At 39.4% G+C, this 25,157-nt stretch overlaps 1 long non-coding RNA gene across 2 annotated transcripts in view; it reads left to right on the forward strand.

The window, feature by feature from the left end:
- Positions 1 to 25,157, forward strand: part of LOC121339938 — a 64,487-nt gene that overhangs the window by 18,838 nt on the left and 20,492 nt on the right. Inside the window, exon 1 of one of the 2 annotated variants that reach the window (XR_005953235.1) lies at positions 24,563 to 24,687. The exons of the other annotated variant lie outside the window; for it this stretch is intronic. This is a non-coding gene — a long non-coding RNA (uncharacterized LOC121339938). Of the gene's footprint in view, positions 1 to 24,562; positions 24,688 to 25,157 lie in introns of those variants that run through there. 2 annotated transcript variants of the gene reach the window in all.

Raw genomic sequence — 25,157 nt, forward strand, 5'->3', positions numbered from 1 at the left:
ATCATGGAGGCCTGAATATGGGATGTATCTTTTCTCTTCACCTGAAATTTCTCCTATCTGGTTTTTCTGAAGTAACTACCTGAAAATCACAGAAAATAGGTTACTGCTTTTTTTTTTTTTTTTTTTTTCCCCATAAAATTGAAGCTACAGGAATAACTTGCTTGTGCAAATATAGATTTTTGGACTATGCAGGGCTAGCTGTATGCAGGAAATCTTAGGAGAGGCTTCCTTACCCTGAAGTAGCAGAACTTTGGCAGGGCCATGGTCTTTTCTGGGTCAAGTTGCAGCATCAGATGAAGAAGGGGAAAGATGCAGGACAGTACCAGGCTACACAGGAGTGACAACATGAAAAGACTCGATTCTGTGTGCTCTACCAGTAGTTTCAGAGGATATCTCAGCGAACACTCTTCCATCTGTTTTGTCACCATAATTTCATCTAATGCTGATAGAAAATGATCCCATATAATCTTTAAAGTAGGACTTACATATTTCCTTTTTTATAGATTACATGTAACAACCACGATAATTTGGATGACCACCAAAAGAAACTATTTTTGACTATCGAGGTAACAGGAATAATTTGAAATGTTGTTACCTGAAAGTAAAATGGAATGGGTAGATAATGAGAATACCTTAATAACAATAATCTCATAAGTTTGATACCTTTAGTCCTAGTACAAAATTGTTACTCCCTCCTTTTTATCTGTCTGAAAATAGGGCTGAAAAGGGCTGAAGGAGGAGGGGTAGTAGTGCTCTGGCTGTTGTGCAAAGGAGATGCCTATTACCTTTGACAGATAGGCAGGGAAGGCTCAGGCATGCGGCTGTGTGGCACCAGTGCACTCCTGCGCTAAGTGGGCTGACTCACACACCAGACATGATTATTCTGTAGCTCTCCCTGGGCTCACTTTATCTGTCTGGGAAGCTGGCACAGCTGCATCACTCCTGTTAACTTCTGAAGGCATGCTGAAGTATCATTGCTTCATAGTCTTTTCCACAGGCATGTGTCCTCATAAATTCTGTCTATTAAAACCCAAGGTGAGCATTCATCTGTGTCCTTATCCCTATGCAGTAGTATCCCTGCACTGTGTAGGAATCTGGCAGGGTAAAAATTATGAGTCAGAGCTACCCCTAAGCCAGCAGTCCAGCTGTATGTGAATATCCTTCCTGTGCTTGCCTGTGCAGCTGCAGTAGGACAAAAGCATTAAAACCCAGACACATTACTCCCCTACACTTCCAACTGTGTCCTTAAACAGGCTAAGTTCCTACTTATTCTGTTTTCTCTTTGTGCTGTAGCAATTTCCATTTCAGTACATTTTTCTTCACAGACGCTTGGGTCACTAGTTTTTTCATCCAGTATTTATTTTAAATATTAATTGTAATTCTATGTTTTCTTCACAGAAAAATTCATCTTACTACAGAGCTTCTTCCCAGTAGATCTTTCATGTTGCAACACTGTGTTTTTTCTTAACTTAGAGTAATTAAGAAAATGTGTTTCTCCAGAAGACCCTGTGAGTAGTCATAGCAAAGTTTAGCTTGGAAAATATCTTTAGGATCACTAACTGCCAAAGGGAGCAAATTTATGGAAAATTTGCCTAACAAAGGCTCATGAGGAACAATTTTGTGAATGCAGCAGTTTCTCAGTGTACTTGTAGGTGCTGTTGGTATCTTGCACAGCTGAGTGCCTTCAGTGGCTGATGGGATTGCAGAAGCCTTTCCTGGGATCGGGAGAGAAGACTGCTTTTAGGCACATTGAAGTGAATATTAGCTGTGAAAGTTAAAGGCAGAAAGAAACTAAGATGAGGTTCAAATAATTCTCAGTGCAATTCAGAAGCAAATGAAAAGGACATTTCAGGATTACAAATGAGAGGAAGGAATAAAGGTGAATTGGGGGTTGAAAAAAAAAACCAGCAGAGAAGAAAATCCTACAATATCATGTCAGTTTGATATATACCTATCTGTTAAGTTTGCCTGAACTCAATAGCGAGTAACAGAATAGTTTGAACCATACTAGTTTTATAAATAAGTTTTATTGCTTAAAACTTCAAAATCAAAGTGGAAAGATGGATCACAAACTCGATCTTGTGTACATTGTAAGATTTTTTTTGTCCACCTCAGGAAACTTCTGGCACTTCTTAGACAGCTTTCAGAATAATTTTTCTGACAGACTTTTTTGCTTCTATTTCTAAAAAAAATGAGAATGTGCGTGAAGCATAGCTTGGCAGTTAAAGGACAGTCAAAGGACTTGCCACAGTTTGCAGCAAAAAATTGAACATTATCTAGTTAAGAGTTCAGTCCACAGAACACTGGAGTGTAAAACAGCTGCAGCCAGGGGATGGAAGTAGACAGAGAACTAGATAGTAAATGTTTCATGTGGGAAGTCCTCCGTGAAGTATATCTTTGTGAAATTTATTACAGTGTCCCTTCTCTTTCTGTTTCTTAATGTGGAGTGTGCACAGAAGCAACATTATTTAACAGGACGTTTAGCTAAGGTATTTTGGGTGTATTTCTGAATGTGTGTAGTCTTTCAGACAGACTCATTAAGAGAACTGACACTAAGAAAAGCAGGTATTTCAATGTATTAAGTACCCTAAATTCCAAATAATGTTGTGACAGCCAAGAATGGTGAGGACCATGCAATGCAGTATAATAATGCGGTGCCCCTGAACAGACATTATAACAAACTAGGAAACGAAAAGAAAAATTCTTTTCATCTCTGTCTCACATGGCGAACGTCCTTGAATACCAAGAGAAATACTGAGGGCATGGAAATGGCTTAAATCTAGGATTTATAAATGAACAGGCCTACCTCAACCTCTATGCACAGCTTGTTTGCACAACCTGTATGCACAACCTGTATGCACAGCTTGTATGTGGCCTTACCTGTTCTCTCTTCTGGATGAATGTTGTTGTGGAGAAATGCCACTAACCATGAACATGTTGTTTGTAAAAAATTCACTGCCACTACTACAAAAGCAGCTCTTTCAACAAAAGCTAGAGGAGTTTTTTCTGCTTCTTTTTGACGTCAAATATAAATAGCAGAATAAAGGATCAGAAACATTCCTCTCAAAACCTTTTTAGCAGAGATTTTACTAGATGTTACAAGATCTTTCTACCTTACAGAATAATGGTTCAAAGGAATTGTGTGAAAGCATTTGGTTACCCTGTAACTGAGGCATCATTTCTTCCAAACTGCTTTAATTGCTGTTAATACTGTAGTTCCAGATGCAGAGTACAGCGCGAGCCCTCAGTTGAATTCCTGGGCCTCTGAGTTACCGTGCCTAATGCTTGGGCTTTCATCTTCTTTGGGATCAAGGTGACCCTTTTCCTGGTAAGACTGTTGCCACTTGATTGTATCCTTCCTAGAAGGCAGTATGTATAATCAGAAACTGGCAAAATAGTCCTATTGGAATCTTTTAATGGGTAAACAAAGTCCAGCATTGTTTGTACTCCTGCCTGAAGGAGGAAAATAAAGTCTGTCTGGAATTCAACAGGCTGCTTCTAATACCATGCCCTTGCTGCCTACAGCTCTTGGTAGAGACTGAGGGAAGAGTGTTTGCTCAAATAACCTGTGTGCTATGGGCCAGGGGAAGCACAGAAAAAAACCCCTGAGCTTCTCAGAGCTGGGAGGTTCAAATGTACAATTTCAAAAGAATGATATTAGCATAGAATCTTGCAGAGCCTGGGTTTTGTGGTGTAGGAATGTTCTGGGAGAATACCTACTGGATGGAGACTTTCCATCCTGCTTTTGAAATCCCCCCTGACTCAGAGAGTGAATTAGGAATGGCAATTTGGTGTATGTCTGGAAAATCTAATTACAGATGCCTGGAGAAATGTAAAGTTGAGTCTAGTCCAGAAAAGAAGGAGCTGTGAAGTTTAGTGTTTAACATACTGGTTAGCAGCAGCATGCCTGCAGGGGGAAGAGAAGGGGGAGAGAAGTATTAACTGCAGCTTTGGGCATAAACACTTACATTGCAGTGTTTAACATGAACATTCTTGTTCATGTTAGCCTTTTCTTGAATCCAGCTTCATAAATACAGGAGCAAAAGGGAGAAAATTTAGTCAGATTGTTTAGGATGTTATTGCACTGACAACTAAGCTCAAGGAAAGATACTGACAATTCATAGGTAGAGGAAAAAACTTAAGAGGCAAGAGTGTGGGTACCACAAAATGCCAAGATTTGTAAGATCTTTTAAAATACAGGCCGGTTTGTTTAGACTTTAAAAAAAAAAAAAAAAAAAAAAAAAAAGTGACAGCTCAAATCCAATAATTTTGGGACTTTCCAGAGCAGAAATAGTAACATAATTTTCATATTCAGCAGGAGAAATTGTCCAGTAACACTGGCTGCAGTGCTTTTATCACTACATTTACTGCTGTTGTTGTTTGATGTGCAAGAGGACTTTTTAAAATGAACTTTCTTTCCTATTTCATTAATTATCTGGGTTTTTCATAACACCTATTTCTGCTACCTTTGAAACTGTTGTAAAGCCATATGCTACTGAGCTAGAGTGATAAGATATATGGAGACAACTCTGGGCAATGTACACACAGCTGGCTGAAAATATTTTAGGAAATATATCTTCATACCTGAAAAAGAAAGAAAAAACCTGAAATGGTGAAAAAACAAAAAAAAAAAAAAAAAAAAAGAAAAGAAAAAAAAAGAAAAAGTTTATTAAAGGTCATATTGGAAAGGCTTTAAAACATCTCTGTATAGAAAAAAACAAAGTTATTGCTTATCATAAAATGAGAATGGTTTGTGTTGGAAGGGACCTTTAAAGGTCATGTAGTGCAGCCTGCTTGCCTTGGGCAGGGATCTCATAACTTTCTGTGAATCGAAGCTCAGACCTTGTACAACATTTACTCAATGCAGCAGTAAAAGGTGTGGGTTTGTTTGCATTTTTTTTTAAGATAAATTGGCTTTTTATTGCTCATAAATCCTTTTTTTTTAGGATTGTAGCAATATCTTCATGCACCTTTTGATAACATGTAAAATTGGAAGAACTCGTCTGTCTAACTGCTGACACAGAAACCGTCCATCACTTATTATCTTCTACCTACAACAAATAGTGCCAATTTTTTCCCCTATTCTTTCCAGATGACTGGTTTTAAATTTCTATGCAATGAAATTCAATGATCAGCTGCTAGACAACTGGTTTGAGAGAGAATACTGGTAACATATATTTCTCAGCAAATTTTGACTTCCTTTCCTCCTGTCACTCATATCTAGCTTAATAACTATTCTGCTTTCAGATATTTATACTCTTTAACAAGTATAATACTGCTAGTGTTGCAGATTAATTCCCCAAGCACTCCTTCGCAATGCCACCTTCAACTAGAAGTCCCTGGATGGAGTTTTAACAATGCAAACAAAATATATTGCTGCTTCAGAATAAGCTTCCCATAGGAAATATTCCTCCTGCTTTCTCAAAGTGGATGCTCATTTAATAGTTTTGAATTATAGTTGTCGGACACTCACCAAAATCTTGACAACATTTTTCTCTTTCATGATTTCTGTGCAACTCCAGCCTGCCTTATGCTGTCCCCTTTATACAGAGCAATTGTTCTACAGGTTTTTCAGAAAATTGAGTTTTCAGAAAAGTATGAATACAGACCCACTTAGTTCTTCTTTTGCAAAACTCTGGAAAATTTTTGCAATTTGTGATGTTTCACAGGAAATATTTAGTCACTTGAAAAGATTTCTCCTGTTTTTCATCTTAAAAAGAAAATAAAGTTACAGGTACAAAGTGAAGACCTCTTTGGAAAGTCTCTAAGTTTGCACATATTAACATTAATGTCAAATAGTCAATCTATAATAATTTGCTGGGGATACTGTAGAACTGTCTAAGCTGTTTCCCTAGGAGTTCCTATTTGAAACTCTTATCACAGAATAATAGCGGGAAGGTTTGCACAGAGGAGCAGTATCTCCTCTTAGATCAGCTGGTAAAAGGATGGGGCAAGCTTCCAAGCACTTTCTTCTGAAGCAGAGGCAGAAAATGCAATCTAGCAGAGATCAGGAACAAGTCCAGGGAGTCAAACAGCTCTACCGGGTTGCCAGAGGAAGTGATTTATCAGAAAAGTGAACTTTGTACTTGCAGAGAACAGTGAAATAATAAAAAGGAGAAAGGGAAGACAGTGTTAGACCACCTTGGCTGAAACAACTCTACTCTTACTGCTTTTCTTGAATAGAGTCTTGATCCTAAAGTTCTTCCATTACTTTCTCAGATGCAATGAGAACCAGCACACCAGAATGGAGGAATTACTGCATTAAAAATAACACCAAAACACTGCTCTTATCATCAGGTTTCCACTGAGCACCAAGAAACCATCCATTGTAACACCTTGGTTCTTTGTGCTGGCCAGAAGTTTTCAGGAAGATTTGGTGTCACCAAAGAATCTGAAACTAAGAAAGCACAGCAGTGAATGGCCTGGCAGCTCTGTGAATGCACATTATAGTATTTGTACTACATTTACTTTGTCCTGCTGATAGATTTTCATTTTTGCATTAAGGTGGCCAAGATTTGATAAAGCTGAGCAGTGTTTTGTAATGAAGTGGCAATGTTTCTGGGAATAGGCTTTGGAATGACTAAAGTGACAGTGGCTATTTTATGTTGGTCTCAACAAATGAAATGGAATAAGTTTTGGAAGTTATTTCACTCTTTCACTACCTCACTGTTCATACAATCATAAAGAAATCTAAGAGTTGTTTAGGCCTAGATGGTATTCCCTTGGTAAGACTGAAGATCAGTTTAAATGCCAAGCTGGTGGAGCCTGTATAGTGCTACTGATTGCAAAATCTGAGTCTCAGAATTCTAAGCTTTAGCAGTAATCCAAGTGTCAGGGAAAGGACAGATAGAAATGTTTTCTTAACTTCTTTTAAGTCGATCTTGAGAAGTTTCATGCTGCATGTTTACTACTGCTTTCTTCAGCCCAGTGTCTTGAGAGATGGTTATTCTGCAGTATCATGGCAAGTGTTTTGGGGTATAGGTGGCCCTGCTCTTCTGTAACTGCTTAGCCGGAAGAACTGAAAAAATAAAATACTTAACTGTATTATCTGCCTAAGTGTGTCAAGCTGTGCAAATGTCTCTGATTAAAAGGACAATAGATGCTGCTGTATTTGAGAAAAAAAGCACTTTAATACAAGTACTAAAAATATGATAGAATATAACAAGCACTTTTGTACTCAAGTGCTACTGCTGAGGAAATGCCCACAAGGAAAGGGTTAGCAGAGTAAATCAGTACAGGCTAAATGTCTGTGCTTTCAAAATAGGGCTGAAATAGAACATGTTGGGGTTTTTCATTTTTTAATTTTGAGATACCAAGGATGAGAGAAAATTCAAATTACAAATTCTCAAACCAGATAACAAAAACATTTGTTTTGGTTGGGTTTTTTGTTGTTGTTGTTTTTGGTTTTTGGGGGGTTTTTTTGTTGTTGTTGGCGACTGTCAGCAATTAAGAGAGATGGGGAAGACTGATTCAGTGATCAGAATGCGATTTTATTGTGGGATACAAATGCTCATATACTATTTTAGGGAGGATAGTAAAGTTTTACTACAGTGTTTGGGTTAATAATCATATAAACATTCTTATGCATTTTAAACATCTCTCGCTTGCAGAAGTCTGATATAATTTTCTTTTTCCAGTAAACTAGTCTGATTGAATCTTCTTTTAATCCTCAAAGTTCTGTTTGCTCTCGCCAAGGCATCCTGTTATCAAATCTCTTATGTTAACCAGGTCCAAAGTCCATCATCTGTCTTGTGTCCCAATACCCTGAGATTCTGGGTTTTTTTGGGTTGTTTTTTTTTTTTTTTTTTGCTTTTCCAGCGCTGTGCCCTAAGTTTAGAATTCTATGTTTCTACTCTTTATGTTCCTGTTCTGATAGCATTTGTGAAAATAAAGCAGTAGTTTATAGCTACTTCTCTAAAGCTTGTCAAGAATGTTAAAAATCTGGCACCAATAATTTGGAAGTTTCAGCATAAATGACCTGAGCAAAATCAATAAATAATAGTCAGAATCTTGGCTGACATGTCATCAGCAACAAAGACGTAAACCAAATTTGTTCCTGGTTACCAGGTCAGCCAAGTTTCTGAGCTTTAAATAAAGGCTAGGAGAGATATTTATGGGCAAACTTCTCTTACAGTATGCTGCTTTTTCTAGCTCAGATTGAAGTTCTTTAAGAATTATTAAAGTTTAAGGTGTATTATAACAATCAGAGATACAATTTAGTGCTAGTTTATCCCTTTGCCTCATAGCTTCCCTGTAGTACACATGTGACTTGTTCAAAGGCTCACACATCCTTCAGAGCAGAGGTCTCTCTGAGCTTTCCTCAGATGGATGACCTGAGCTTTATGAATGTTTTTCTCCATCCCTTGAGAAAAAATGGTGACATGAGGTACCTGGTGCTACTTCCCTGATATTTTTGTGTGCTTTTGAATGTAAAATGATATTGTGGAGCTAGGTGGATTTTTCCGTAGATTTCCTCTTCAGCAGTGGCATCTATAATTTTTCTTTATATTCCCAGCCATTGCAGAATGCCAGCAGTACAGTTACTGTGTGTTTTATTTGTTGCAATTGCCAGCATATTTTCCTGTATGCACTAGAATTCAGTTAGCATGTGTTTTCACTTCACTGAAGTCATTGTTGAAAGCAGCTATTTTCCTAACAGTGTATGTTACATCTCATGCTGGTCAGTCTAAATATAAGAATGTCTCAAGATAGGAGGTAATGGACAAATCTAATGGATTAAATTAATGCCTATTTTAGACTGAACAACTTCAGCTAGAATTATCTCAGAAATTACCTGACCCAATATGTGAACAGAACAGTTATTATCAAGAGTACTGGTGATATCGTCTCTTTTACTTCTATTATTAGAACTATAATACAAACTTTAGTCCTTGTGAGAATGAATGAGGAGACATCTGCCCTCCCTGAAGTCAAAGTCATCTATTCTTCCGACAGCCTGGCTGTATGTACATACACCTTGCTGGTGTAATCAGCCCAGCCGGTTCCAATGCATCTGCAAAATCAAATATCATTCTCTAACTTCCTCCAAGAAACCAACATTACAGCAGGTTTGCACAATGTTCTTGGCTCATAATTATGCAATTTGATGTGTAATCTGTTAGTTTATTCTGTACAGGCCAGAACAGAGATTAAGTGTCCAGCCTACCTTGCAGATGGTAAAAGCTGACACTAGTTTTGACAATACGCCCCTGAAATTAGTAAAAGTAGCAAAATGGTTTGACTACTGGTTAATAGTTAGATGCCTTCACTCTGCCTGATTGATCAAATGCTTGCCTTTTGTCACCCTTACCCTTTCCTAATTGCTTTAATGGGTTTGAGGCAAATTCATTTTAGTAATGAGGAACTTACTACCACAGCACAAGAGATTTTGCTCTTGCAAATGAAATATATAATGGAGTCTATTACTACCAGGCTCTTAAAAATAAATTAAAAAAAAAAAAAACAAACAAGCAAACAAACAAACAAAAAACAAGCAAAAAGAAACAACAACAAAAAATCCTACCCCAACAACTAATATTGGTAGTCTGAAGCAAATGAACTTACCTTTCTGATTTTCCCTGAACTATGGGTTACCATCTTGCAACCTTTACTGTGTTGCACTTTCTTGGCAAACTCTGCCACAGGATGAAGTTTGAGGAATTAAATATAGTAACAACACACTCTTTTGGCTTCCATTTCTTCAGGATGCAAAAATGGAATATTTGAATTTCTTCTTTTCCAATTACTGCAATGCAGCTTGTTTGCTTGCTATCTGAAGAAAAAGCTAGAGAAGAAAAATTACAACACTTTGAGAGAAAATTTTCATTTCTAAAGGAAATTTACTGCATTCTAAGGATGTTAGTTTAGTACCAATACTTTAATATTTTTCAAAGAAGAACAAAGTAACTTCTAATGAGGTCTCAAAGACCATGGAAACAGTCTAAGAAGACTTTTTTGCAATTTTTTTCCTGCTTAACAAAAGAGCTCTTCCACTTTCCTAGTAGATTTACTATGTCCTCAACCATTTTGCAATTTGATAATAATGTAGGGGCTGATGTCTCAGTGAGAAGTCATCCCTGAAAGGGAAAACTATCAAATGAGAAAACAATTGAGAAAAACCACTTGTAGCATTCATTGACTCTTAACAACAGCTTTTGAATCCTGTGAATCTTAATCTCATTCCAGGCAAAAATTGGCTTTCAAAAATGGATGTTAAAAGTCTTACACATTAAGAGAGCATTTATGTTGCTATTCAGTGGGAAAAATGGCAATGAACTAAATGCTGTATAATTTTCCTGAACTGGGTCATTCTCAGTCTACTCTCTTGCATATTGAAATGTTTTAATAAGCTCCTTTACAACGGCATCTCTACTTTCAGGTAGTGCTGTCCACTCCAAGGGAGGCCCTGCCATGTATTTGCTTAAAACTCAGAAGTATTGGAAGGTTTTCCCCCAAAAAGGAATCTTCATTTTATGATAACCTTCAAAAGCCAGTAGCAGTCTAAGATGCATAAAGGGAACCGACACACTGAAGATAACAACTTCTGGCAATCCCTGAGTCTCTTTTCTGCCCTTTGAAAATTAAGGTTACCAAAGAGGGAGCTTTTTCCCTGAGACATTTTCTTAATGTTTTCCAAATGTTGTTTCATCAGTGACAAATGGTCAGAGCCACTGAAAAATCCTGTTACAGATGGAGATTTTTTTTTGTTTTTAAATATGTTTCCATGTTTAGCTGATTCCTGAAGCTGTAACAGAGATAAAGCATGTATAAAAGCTTTGCTTATAGAGTTCTCCACAGCTCAAACCCAAACAATTTTCCTTCAAGATGCATTAGAAACAAGATGCTTCCAAGTGTGACAATGGCTGCTTTGCATAATAAGCACTGAATCTGGTTCATGTAAAATATTCCTTTGTTGGCAAGGAAACGTGTTTCTAGCATTCCCTCGCAACAAATTCAGCAGGAGTTCAACAAACTGCAGTTCAGCTGCTGAAGCACAGTCAGCTTGGACTGCTTTGCGTATCTATGTTTCACTTTTTCCACTATCCATTTTATTATTTCCTACACTCAACTAAAGCTAGAAAGAAAATGGGGAGAACAGAAGGAAGGGGGAAGTCAATGGCTCTGAAGGACTAGAAGTGACAGGCAGGACCACGTATAATAAAAATTGAAATTGTATATACTTGAAGCAAACTGAAGCCCATGTATGTACGTTTACACAGGCCAAGTTTCCCATCTGATGGTCTCCATCATATCTACAGACAAGCTGACTAAAGGTATGAAGTCATGTTATACTACAGGCCTACTTACAAAGGTGCTTCAGACAGAATTTTTAGACATGACTGAGTGATGTATAATTTCTTGATTCTTTTTTTCTGAACCATTCCCTTTTCTTTCTTTATTTCCCCTCTCTTTAGAGCCTCTTTGTTGAGAAGTTTGCCTCTCTACAGGATCCTGACTTTTGTTGTCAGACTGTTGAAGCCTGTATAGAATCATTGTTACACTGGGAAACACACTTCTATTCTTGCTGCCAATGATATAGTTAAGAAAAACTGTTCTTCCGTGACTAGACTGGCAACAACAGGGACCAGTAGCAAATTTAAGTGAGCCATTACTGGAACACAATTTGGGAAATCAGAAAATCAGTCTAAGCTTTCTGATCATAATGATCTGATGCTCTTTTTTTACAGCAACAGATCAGTTGGTGTTACCTGCAACACCATACTAAGGAGAGAAAGAAAAATGAGTTGAAAACCCTCCGACCATAAGCTTTGTAATATTAAACCAAATTTCCTAGCGTGCAAGAGGTTAATGTTTCCAACATGCAAACAGGAGTCAGTTGACTCAATAACATTCTTGCTAAGCAAAACCAGAAAAACAACAACAAAGGAGATGACTGGGATAAATGCATAATTTATGAAATGTGGTTACTTCATTTTTTCTATGATTTGGAGAAACCCACAAAGGCAGATGTACTATCCATACACCCCTCTCCAAGTCTATTGTACATGTAGTCAATGTCTATTTAACCACTAGAGTATGCAGAGGGTAATGTCTTTCCAACTTAAAATATTTTAAGCACCAATTCATGGACTTTAGCCTTTTTGAAGAGATACTAATATTGCAGCACATTGTCCCAAGGACTCTTCAAAAATAAGTCTTCAGTTTGGCTACAGGTGGTTTTCTCTGATTTAAGCTGAAGGACTGCCAAAACTATATAAGCAAAAAAATTTGTCTCTCCTTAATATTTCATTAGGCCTTTCATTCATGTCTCCTCAACATCACTGCAAAGCTCTCTGTAGAGGACGGGGGAGGCTCTGCCCTAGATGTCTTCAGAGTAAAGAGCTTTCCCTTCCTTTTTGGCCTCAGGCACTGATCTTAAATAAGGCTACTATTGCCAGAAGTGGTGGAGATTAATGTCAAACACAAAACTTCCCTGAGAGACTGTTAAATCAGTGTTGACCTGATTTTAATAACATGTAGTATTTTCATGGATTTCAAGCAAGTGAACAAGCTTTGACAAATACCTTGCATAAATGGATTTTGAAACAGAAAAGACTGTTAAAAAATCAGAAAGGATACAGAGACTATTTTATGAAGGGGGAAAAAAAGGAATTTTTTGTAGAACAGTAGTTCACTGATTTAGAAACTTCTTGTATCACTAATGTACAGTTTCTTGTCTTGGACAGTTCTGCCATAAAATGCTACTGGGAAAGTTTCTTAAAAACATTAGTGTCATGTCTTGCTGGGATCCACTGGCAAAAATATACTTCAGATGTACTTCAAAAATGTACTTCAAAAATCATGTAAAGGACCTGAAAGATCAGACAAAAGTTTGTCTGGGATTTAGTCCTCCTTTGGATTACACACATACCAACAGCTGCTAAAATTGAGATACTCTGTGTTAAGCTTTTGATGATTCTTCATGTGAAATACAGGAGGCAAATGGATTGCCTCTTCAGATAAATTATATTTGGAATAATGTGAACTTAAAAGTAACAATGCTGAAGAACTGGCAGCAGATCTTCAAGTATATACGTTATAAGTAAATACCTTGCTCCTTTGAGAAGAATCAGTAGTTAGTCTTGAGTCCAGTATTGTTGGTGGTATGCCTAAAAATTGCTGATGTGCCAAGGAGGAAGTAACCAACCTGCAGTTCTCTGGATTATACTTTATGCCTCCAATGGAAATTTGATCTTGCTTAGACAGCTACTTACAGCCAGGAGAGCAGTCTTCGTGGCAATTACTCCTGACCACATGGCCAACCCTGTGTGAATGTCTGCGTCAGGTTTAGCAAGGCTTTCAGCACTGTCTCTCACAGCATCCACATAGGCAAAATCAAGGAGTGTGGGTTAAATGATGGACAGTGGATTGAGAACTGGCTGAATGACAGATCCCAGAGGGACATGATCAGGATCTTGCTGGAGGCCTGTCACCAGTGGTGTCCCCCATGGTTCAACACTGAGCCCAGTATTGTTTAACCTGCTCACTAATGACTTGGATGAAGGGGCAGAGGCCTCCTGAGTGGGTTCTCTGATGACACAGAGCTGGGAGGAGTTTCTGGTACCTCAGAGGGCTGCGCAGCCCTTCAGAACAGCCTCAATAAGCTGGAGACATGGGCAGAGAAGAAACATCTGAAATTCAACCCATTGTAGTCACTTCCAACCTTAAACTATGATTCTTGGTAGTGTTTTAGCTCAGTGAAAGTCCAATGGAGAAATATTGTTGCAGGGCCTCCAGCAGTGCACCTGGATGCAGTGCCTGCCATGTGTATCTGCTGCAGTCAGAGATCTGCCCAGGTGCCACTGTGCTCTATCCACTGCTCTGACATGAACAATCTCTGCCTGTTGCACTTGTGATGCTTTGTTATGAGCAGGCTGTGTATTCACTTCAGTCTGCAAAAGAATTGCTGCACGCCTAAGAGCAGAGATTATATCTGCATTTCTACCCACATCTGGCCATTCGTGTTTGCTATAGACCATTGGTTTTAAAACAGAGCTGCTGTTCCTGAGACTCCTGTTGGGACACAGAATTTTTACTGCTCATGTTGTAAAGTATTTAGTGTTTCAAAATCAATGTCTTGCTCATAGCATGCTTTTTTTACTTTGTTTTCCATATTCCAGTTCTTGAGTCTATGCTCACCTTACAGCCTCCATTGTGAACCAATTGTTATAAAAGCTTTACAAGTTGTGAGAGCCTTATGCAGTAGCTGGTCTCGTGGGTATATAAATAATGGTTCTTATTTCTTCAATGGATATCTAATGTTTTGGGGATTTAACTTCTTAACTTTAACTAGTACGCAGCTCAGTGGCTTTGGGTTGACAGTGGCTTTGGGTTGACAGCAGCTTTGGAGAAGTTTTGGTGCACTTTCTTTGCAGCTCTGCCTGGCCTTGGCCAGCTTTCATGTCATGAATCCTGTGCTTGGTCAGGCTGAAATTGACAGGCACAGAGGGGACTGCTGCTAAACTTAGTCTACTGTCCTGGAAATTCTCTCCTTAAAATTATAGAAGCTCTTTAGAGTGATCCTTTTTGGGAGAAAATGGAGACTTCTTGATTACTATTTTCTTCCTCCCTGTATTTTAAATGAAATCTGGTACTTAATTCATTGTGCAAGCCCGTGGCTTGTCCTGCCTTGCTGATCAGCTACAATGGACATTTTGTACATCAGCCATAATATGTTCTCCATGATACATTACTTGCTTATCTTAGTTCTTTTATTGGCAACCACACTTGCTCTTTAGCCTCAAAATGAGGCTATTCTTCCATGTACTTATCAAGCCTAATCCTGCTGCTTTCCCAGTGAATTTCCCAGTCTCCTGAGACTGAGTGTCAGCTGCAATCAGCTGTCCATTGTTTATTCACCCCCTCTGCAGGAACAGCAGAAGACTTCTGCATCCTGGCTGCTTGTGAGCCAACTGTCTCTGCAAGCATTTCTCACACCAGAATCAACCTCCCCTTCCCATGTTGCTTTATAACATGGAGCACTCTTTTCTTGAGATAGTTGTGGTAACAGGCCCCAGAATTGCTGTTTCCATAACTCTTACAAAATTGCCTCTCAGCTGCATATTTATCTTCCTATGAGGTATAGAATATTTCCTGGCCATTGACAGATGCAGAACTCAGTTTGAGTTCCTCTTTTCCACTGAATCACTTCTAGCTTTAGCCTGTGTACATGTTCCATCTCAGTGGTCCTTGCTGGGAAAAAGAGAAAGTGCATCACAGATTGCATTTAAACAAGCCCACGGACAGAAGTTAAATACTATAAGAACAACCGTAATGGATTTAGCCATATGCTCAACCTTTTTCACCCTACTGGGATTCTGTCTTCTGCTGAAGCAAGAGGGAGAGGGACTACAGAAATTCCAGCTGTCATTGCAACATACTTCTCTACTGATGTACTTAATAGAAGTGTACCAGGTGATGTGCAGTACATTGAGCAGATTCATTTTCAAGAGTTCAGCTGAGGCCATCTATTGATTATATAGTAAATCCAATTTTCAAACTTCTAAATTGGGATTGGAGAGCTTCTAGTTGCATGAAACACAGCAGTGATTCAGTGTAAACTCACTCGGAAGATTCAGATTGGTTCAAAAGCAGTATGTTTAACTTGTATTGTAACTTGTAATACTGTTACATTAACTTGTAATAGTGTTGTATTACACCATTGTATTAGCATGCTGTCAGATCAAGCATTGTTTGTTCACACAAAACCAGCATTAAAAGCACTCTGGGCTGTGTACTCTGGCTAATCTGCCAAAACCACCATGGCTTGACCCAGATCAAAGCAGTACTACTGGGTGGTCATGTGCAGCCCTGGCATTCTTTCCTGGGGACCTGCAGTGACAAGCACACAACAATAAGTGATCTCGAGCTCTTTGCAGAGCTCAGGCTCTAGGTGTTTTTATTCAGTCTGCCTGAGCCATGGCTAATGCCACGAAGGGAAACTGGACACCCACAAAAATCTTTGAGGCTACATAAATTAACATCTTTATTATTCAGGATTTGCCAGCAGACTGTTTGGTTCTAGTCTCTGTGGGAGGGTCTCACTTGTTCCTTCCTTCCTGTTTCTGTAGCTTTAACTGTTTCTAGCACTTGAAGAACAATTCACTCCAAGAATGGCTCCTGATGCTGAGCTTTTCCTAGGTATAGCTTGTGAACATGTGATGGAACAAGTGAGGAGCAGACCAAAGTTAAGATGAGATTCTTGCATTATCCATAGGCATTGTGTATGGTGAAGAGAATCTCAATACAAGACACAGCAGGTAATGTTGCCTAAGCATCTCCATTTCTCATCCTCGCATCACAGAGTTCCATTGTGGTTCACTGTGTGATACTGAATCTGTTCTCCCCCAAAAAAACAAACCCTCCAAACTATATTTTCCTATGGTAAAAAATTCCCTGACTATATCCTTTGAGAAAAAGATTTTTTTTTTTTTTTACTAGAGACAAACCTCAGAATAGCTCAGTACTCGAGCAAATTAAAAATAAAAAAAACCCAGAACAAAACAAAACCCTACAACTTATTACATGCTCATATTTTCAGTTTTTACAATTTAGCAGTCATTATCAAATGTTAGTGACAGGTGTAATCTGAGTGCCACTGCAGAATGAAAATACAAGCAGTGCCTTACTTTGGCTACTCCTCTTTTTAATGTGTTGGGAAGAGATATTTGAATCCACAGGATGTAGTCACCCTGTTTTGTCAATCCTACAAACACCATAGTTTTGGCTATGGATTATAAAGTACTATCTCTTTGCACAACTGCTGCTAGTTTTCTGGGGTATTTAAACTGATTTGGGCTCTTTCTTAAGCTGAGAGAGCTTTTGGTGATGTCTCATGCAGTTCAAATGCAATGTGGCAGTGTCAGGGGGGTCTGCTGGGTGAGTCCCACTATCTGTAGGAGAAAGGGAGCAACCAAAGATCAGAAATGGAAAACTGCCTTTAATCCCAGCTGCACATGCAGCTGAAGTCTGTCTAACAGAGCCATGTCCTTCTTTTTCTCTAGGCACTCCAAGGAAAGCCTGTCCAGTGGCTTTCAGCATACATGGCCCAGGGTTTAGAAAGGATGGTGTTTAAGTTTGGAAGCTGTGTGTTCAGTAAGAAAACAATTGTAGCAGTGGATATGATTAATCTCGTTTAGGGAGAACTTGTTTCATTTTCCTCCAACTTTTTTTTTGCTTTGAATCTCTGCCCACTGTGGAGCACAGAACGTTTCTGTGTTGTATTAATACAAACTCTTATGAAGAACCAGTCTGGGACACAAGTGCCTTGTCTGGCAGAAAGAATCCCTGTAAGATAGGCGAAACCTAAGTCCCAAGATCAGTGAAGAGGCTGTTTAATTCTCCCCTGAGCTACTTGCTGGTGCTTCATCCTTGCTGCATTCCATGCTGCTGAGAGCAGGGCAGGCCTGGAGCACCCAGGTTTCTTCTGGCAACCCCTAAGCCAGAGCTATTAATTATTTTTTTTCAAATTTTGCTTCAGCCATCTAACCTCCACTTATATGTGGAGTCAACTCGTTTGTTTGCCAGACCTGACCAGCAGCTAAGGTGGTGAGTAAAAAATGGGTAGAAGTGATCAGCTAAAATGACCAGAATAATGGAGGAGTTTATCTGGGAGATTCTTTAGTTTCCCTTCTCCACCTACCTGCTTTGTGCTTTTTAAGTCAGGGAGGATGTTCAGAAACTCCCCAAGTCTTGATACTCCCCAATGTTCTGTCTTGTACAAGGCCGCCATGCACTTGTAAAGAGCATATCACTTAACAGCCTTCCAGAGAGCTCCAAGGGACAATTTGGAGGACATGGATTATATCATATTGAAGCACTTAGATCTGTACTATTAAGATGCCTGTCCTGGACAACAGGCAGAAACTGAAAGCATAAAAAAATACTGGTCGGAAGGTCTCCACTTAAGCAAATTGTGTCACTACCAGGTTTGTGCATCTGATCTTTTACTACTGTCTGGCTTTTGGCCTTTTGAATAATTAAACAATACACAGGGGTACAGTGCAGAGGTGTATTATATCCTCCTATACTGAAAAACTGCCCCAAAGGTAGCTGTGTTTCAAAATGTTGCCCCGTTTCCAGCTCACCTGGTTAATTTTTTTTTTTTTTTGCCCCAAAGGTAGCTGTGTTTTAAAATGTTGCCCCGTTTCCAGCTCATGTGGTTAATTTTTTTTTTTTTTTAAATAAGAAGAAAATAAAGACAAGAACTCTAACTGTAAGAAATAAATGCAAAGCAATATTAGTTGATGCAGTCTTTAAGGAAAACAGATAAAAGTGGGACTCATTGTCACTCTTGGTGAAGTCCTCAGTCTTCATCATGCAGCAGAGGGAATTCTGGAGGTCTTTTCTAGGTGACTTGAAAAGACGACAAAAGGTGGTCTTGACGTCAGTGACTCCTGAATTCTGTCCCATGTGCGGTACCTTATTTAATGTGGAACCCTTAAGCAGTCCAGCTAAAGACTTCTAGTGGGACACAGAGAAATAAATGTACCTGCTCAGAGGAGCCCAACACACAGAGCCTGCCTGGAAGCCCAGGGGTACATCCAAGCACTGCCCCTCCACCTGCTCTGGGAAACATAACTGGTTCTGAAAAGTGAAAACCTGTAGCCCAGGTTCAGACACGTCTTGCCAGGTGCCCAGTGTTTATGGGCATAAAGAGAAGATTCCACTTTTTGCTAAGAAATTACATTATATATCCTTTGATAAAGTCTTTTGAAAAATTACATGCAGTATTTCCTTTTGATAGCAAGAGAAACAAGGGATCCAGAAGTTCTAACTAAGCATCAAAGGTAAAACTGATTGGAAAAAGAGGATGAAGAAACGGAGATTTTCATAACAAAATCTTTTTCCAAATACAGTGTGTTTTTGGCATTTGCACCAGTTCCAGGAAGTAACATAATACTGTTTTGATTAGTTTTTAGATCACTGAAAGCAACTGATTTGTGTGAAATTGAAACTACTGGGTAGATGTTGGTAAGAGGGAAACTCCATAGTGGCTTAATATAGATGTTACCAAATTCACTGCTATAGAGGTATGCTTGAATCCATATTTTGTAAGCATGTCACATCATAAGGTCCTTGTACTTCCTCCATGTCTACACATATAGCCTTGCAAATTTTCCTTATCAGCTTCCTCATTGTTACTTTCTCTGTGACTATTTTCTATTAAACCTTTACTTGTATTATTTACAGGCACCTATGTGTTATTCCCATGGAGGTTTTTCATGCTGACTTTTTATTTGTAGTAGTTCATATTTTTCTTTCATGGCTAGCTATAGGTTTTCCTGAAATGACATTCCAATTTTAACATTGCCATATAATGTCAGTGTTAAAATGTTTCTAAGAAAGAAATACACAGTGATAATTTAAGCCTCAGAAAATGAAGGGGAGGCTGTTATAAAGGAAGAGCCTCCTCTGAGGTCAGGCAGGGTTCAACGTACCAAGAGCTTGCTTCTGCCACCTTCAGTCATCCTGAGCAGCCTGTGATTTCTGAGGGGCCACACTCTTTCAGATCACTTGGGCTCCTTGCCCAGTGAAAATCTCTCCAGTGAGGACAAGGGGAAATGAATCTAAGAGTTTCTTGCCTAGAAGCTTTCTGAAAAGATTAATTACTCCATGAAAGAGTCAAATAATGAGAAGTGACATTGCTTTTGTCATAGGCCATTGGGTCCCTGGATGGTTGTCCCATTTTCCAGGGCTAATCTCTAAAGTAAATAGTTTTATTTTGTTGACTGTCAATGGTGTGTCACGGTGCAGTGACCTGCATGTGCAAGTGATCTGGACTAAGATCTTGTGGCCTCTGTCACCTCTGTACAGGGTGTATCTCCTGCTCCCCAATACCACTGCCATCAGTTCCTTTCAGTTGAAAGGAAGGAGATTGAGCAATTTGTCACTGCTTGTTGAGAAGTGGCCTTTGCCGCTTGATATCCAAATCCTTTCTTGCTGGCCTTTCTTCTCTTGCTTTTGAACCTCTTTTTCATTTCTTAATTGATTCTTTGCTGCATCCCTCCTCCTGCCTTTTTCTGCTATTTTCTGTTCTCTGCTTAACTCCTTCCTTCTTTACAGGTTATGGCTTGACATGTTTGTTCGTTCACACACACACACACACAGAGAATTTAATAAATAGACAAATCTATTTCCAACAGACCTACAGACCTACTTTTTTCTCTATGATTTCACAGTGTTGTATGGTCTACTGTTGGTCTCTGGCTAATTAAAATTATCATGACACCAAAGCAGCATGTGCATGCTCATCCAATTATTTTTTATTTAGTTGCATGTATTTGTTATTTCCTTTCTAAACCACATAAGAGCACCTTCTGAGCTTTCTTTGAAAACTGTTGATGTCAGGGGATGATGGATTAGTAGTGATTTGCTGTGCAGCTGCACTGAGTTTTCCACAAATAATAGTGAGAATACTTAAATTAAAAATCTTCACTTTTATTAGGAAATTTGCCTTGGTCACATGAGAACGATCACCTGGTGACAAATTCTATATTTATATCTATATATATCTACTGGCAGCCTTTAATATGCACCCCAAAAGATTTAAAACACCAGAAAGGGAGAAGGTGAAACTACCCAGAAATCTAGTCCTCTGTATCCCACAAAAGTAATTTCTTTGTTCCTGCTGTCACATTCTGCAGCACAGCTGACTTCTTTGGTGTCAAGACTGAGGACTGCAATTTGGCTTTGGGAAGAAAACCGGGTGCACACACCTGTATTCTGTGTACAACCATACAACTACTGATTTTCCACAAGCTTGTCTTGTGACAATTCTTCATGAATAAAAAGGTGCACTGAAGAGATTCTCACTGTGCTGAACCCTGCAGTGCTGCAGCTAATGACTGAAGACAGAAGGGAACAAAACCGTAGACATATCATCCTAATCAAGTGGATTGTAATGCAGCACTGCCATTTTTTGTCCCTGATCCTTTTAAGTACTCTACTTTTTTCTCATAGAATGAGCCAAAGGATACAAAAAGTGACTGTATGTAGAAGACATCACAGGGATCTGTTCCCACCTCCCCCAGGCAGCAAACCTGGCCAGGAAGCATACGGCTTTATTGCAACTGAAGGGGAAAACCAGGGACTTTTCAAAACTAAATACATGCTTAGCAATTTCTGGGACACATGAGGAAGCTGAATTTCAGCCATGTATGTCCCAGGTTTTACATAAGCTGAGATCTTAAGCACACACCTCTAAAAGGCTTGAACTGCTTATCTGGTAACAGTGTCTGAAACTGTAGGAAACAAAGCCCTGCCCTCACAAATCTTCTAACTTCAGTAGGTGATAAGAAAATGAGCAAATGTAAAACCAACGGTAGCATCCAGCTGAGCTTGAAACTTTGGAATAAGTATAAAGGATCACTGTCAGCTGTTAGGTTTATCAGAAGGCATCAGTAAGTCTTAAGCAAAAATTTGAAATTACTGTAGATTCTCTTTACAGGAAGCTTCTCATTTCCAAAAGGAATGTGGCAAAAGAGGAAGGAGTAGTAGCGCAGTATTGGAGAGCACCTGGAGTAGCGCAGCTGGAGAGTCACCTCTTCTTGGTCAGCTGCAAGCAAGCACTGAGCAGTGTGTGCTTTGATGGAAGGGGGTAATAACATGGAAAAGATTTGATCCAGTAGAGGTAGATGAGGGATGCAGAGTATGAAAATACTATAGAGGCACTAAGTCAGCAAGATACATTTTTCTGCATTGTGTTAAACAGTTTTCTTGGGAGAGAAAGTAGATGCGTTGAAATCAGAAAGAGGAAGTTTCAGATGTAGAGGTGAGACAATGAAAATCTGAACCAGAGCTTTACCAAAGGAAAAGGGGCTGTATTTTTAAGGCAGTTTGCAGGTAGAATGAACATGATTTGTGTTGAACAGGTTGTCTCTTCTCTTGCCAGCTGTGTGCATTAAAGAGAAGAATGCTTTTGCCATTCACAGGTTACTCCTCTTACAAAATTACTGAAAATTTCCATGCCTGTTGTTATTGAGAAACAGTTGCAATTAAGGAAATCAAATTATTTCAGTTTCCTCTGTTTTAGTTCCTCTTATTGCTGAAATTAGTTTCTCTGCTAGGATCTGCAAGCTTTTGCAACTTCTGTTTCACCCTTTATTCCCAATGTAACCATTATGTCAGCATAAAAATCCTCCCAGCTTGCAGAGTGCTTTTCTATAGTTCTGAAATCCTGTGAGAAGATTATTGTTCAGAACCTAAAAGTTTAAGGCTATCCAAACAGTGCTTCTGAATTTTTATCGTTTTTTTTTTTTTTTTTTTTTTTTTTTTTTTTTTTATGTCACTACTAAAAGCAAAAGCTCACACAACTCTAGGGCATTCTTTAATTAACCCTTATCTAACTCCTACTCATGTTCACAGAAATACTTCCTTTCATGTCAGTGAACCTGATCTGAGTAAAGTTAAAGCCTTGATAATACCAATCTTACTTCAGGAATATTAAGGATTGTTGTAATACAAGCAAAGAACAATACTCAGGAAGTTTCCTGTTGGTGTAAAACTGGGGAGAGTAGCTGATACACCTGAAAGCTCTACTGCCATTCCATGGGACCTTGATAAGCTGCAGAGTTGGAGAGAAATTTAATGAGGTTTAAACAAGGCAAATACAGGGTTCTGCAGGTGGGAAGGAATAACCCCAAGTCCCAGCAAAGTTTGAGGGGTGACCTTCTGGAGAGCAGCTCTGCAGAGAAACACCTGGGAGTCTTGGTGGGTGGCAAGATGATCATGAGCTGGCAGTATGTCCTTGTGGCCAGGAGGGCCAATGGTATCCTGTAGTGCATTGGGAAGAGTGTGGCCAGGAGGTTGAAGAAGGGAATCCTGCCCCTCTACTCAGCCTTGGTGAGACTCCACCTGCAGTACTGTGCTCAGTTCTGGGCTCCTTAGGACAAAAATGACAAGGAGCTATCACAGAAGGTCCAGTGAAGGAACACAAAGATGGTGAGGGGTCTGGAGCATCTCTCTTATGAGGAGGGACTGTGAGAGCTGGGCCTGGTTAGTCTGGAGAAGACTGAGAGAGGATCTCATTAATGCACACAAATATCTCAAAACTGGTGCCAAGAGGAGTGCCAGACTTTTCATTGGTCCCCAGAGACAGGGCAGGGAGCAAAGGCCATAAACTAAAACACAGGAAGTTCCACCCCAACATGAAGTAAAATTTCTTTACGCTGAGGGTGACAGAGTACTGGAACATGACGCCGGCCGTTTATATACAGACACGAATTTAACGGGACCACATCTAAATAGTGTTGTGGGCTGTTTATTCAAGCAGCATCAGTCTCATTACATGGCTATGACAAAGGATTGATGCGAGCAGCTCGCTATCCAGACAGCAGGTCGAGGAAACTTAATGTTGCAACGTACTATAAGATAGTTTCAGACTCAGTTTCAGCTAATTACATAGAGCAAAAGCATATTGACAGTAGTTCTATCTAACCACATGAAGCACACATGTAGCTTTGGTTAAAAACAATAGCAGCTTTTTCTCTCATACAATGGTTCCTTTATAAAAGACAAAGCACAGAGCCCCATTCATATTTAACCTTCTAAATATTTACTAAAATATACCTTTTGCAACTTAGAAAGCCAAACTACACAGCTTTATTGTTCTATTTCTCACGTCTTCGCTACTGCCTATATATCTTTTCTGCTGCTTTAGCATTTCACTATCCTTACTGTCTCTGAGGCCTTTCTTTTTCCCAGCTCTCCTAAAATCCTCTAATCCTATGGATTCCCACAATTCCCCCTCTCTGTTGACCCAAACAGAAATCCTCAAAATTGTGTCATCTACTACTTGCGTAGTAGAAGGAGTCTCCTTCTCTGGAGACATTTCAACCCTACCTGGGGGTGTTTCTGTGTCACCTCCTGTATGTGCCTTGGCAGGGGGGTTGGACTCCAGGGGTCCCTTCCAACCCTATCTATTCTGTGATTCTGTGAATGCCTATTTCAATATACTGCAGAAGTAATGTTTCGTGTACAACAGACATCACTGCGGATTTTCCATGTATAGTTTTCCAATCTCTATTTAGCATAAACTGTAAATGTGTTAGATTCATGTTTGTGGTATATAACCTATGATGAAAGAAACAACCCCTCTGGTTTGAAAGGACAGTTGAGGTGATAGCACATGCCATGCCAAAGGGAGATGATTAGCCAGAGCAATTGTACGCATCTGGAGCCAGTTGTCTCATCTGGAGTAGCCAGTGGCCAAGAGGAGTCAACACTCAAGTGTTCCTAGGGAAGAAAGGTAAGATTCCTTTGACTTTTGTTTGGTTTATGGTTGTTTCCTTGACAGCATGAGAACAGAAGTCAACTTTGAGCCATGAATAAAAAGTTTTAAAAAGAGGACTATTTTGTATTGTTTTTCATTCTCAACCAGAAAGGAAATTGTTCAAGGTCTGCTGATATTTTTGTTGGTGGAAAGCATAGGTGTGAAAACCCAGTCACTATAGGGCTAAACTAGGGAAGGGGCAAGATAGTACCAGACAACCTTCATGCTCTTATTTTCATAGGCTTTTGAGTCTGAGGATCCAAATGATGATGTTATGACAGTATTTATAAAAATATTCAATATTTTCCATCAATCTGACACATGGGGCTGTGGAGATAAAGGTGACATAGGAGGGTGTGCCTTCAAGCCATGGGCTGAAGTTTCTCTTTTTCTTCACCAACAATACAGTGGGAAAGGTAAGTAAAGCTGAGGCTGTGATTCTGCAGTCTCTCTGCACTGACACAAGCACAGGCTGCTGCGAAAAACACAGACCAGTACATTTTGACAACAGGCTGCCTTTATATTATGAGTCATGGAATTACAGAATTACCCTGAGTTGGAAGGGACCCACAATGATCATCAAAGTCTATCTCCTGGCCATGCACAGGACACCCCAAGAATTCCACCCTGTGCCTGTGAGTGTTGTCCAAACGCTCCTTGAATTCTGTCAGGTTGGTGCTGTGACCACTTCCCTGGGGAACCTGTTCCAGTGCCCCAGGGTGAAGAATCTTTTCCTCATATCCAAACTAAACCTCCCCAGACACAATTTCAGGCCCTTCCCTCAGGCCCTGTCACTGTTACTACACAGAAGAGATCAGTCCCTGCTCCTCCTCTTCCCCTCATGAGGAAGTTGCAGACTGCAATTAGGTCTCCCCACCCCCCCCCC

The sequence above is a fragment of the Onychostruthus taczanowskii genome, unplaced genomic scaffold, assembly GCF_017590055.1.
Source record: "Onychostruthus taczanowskii isolate IOZ18803 unplaced genomic scaffold, ASM1759005v1 scaffold38, whole genome shotgun sequence".
In the NCBI taxonomy this organism is placed as follows: Eukaryota; Metazoa; Chordata; class Aves; order Passeriformes; family Passeridae; genus Onychostruthus; species Onychostruthus taczanowskii.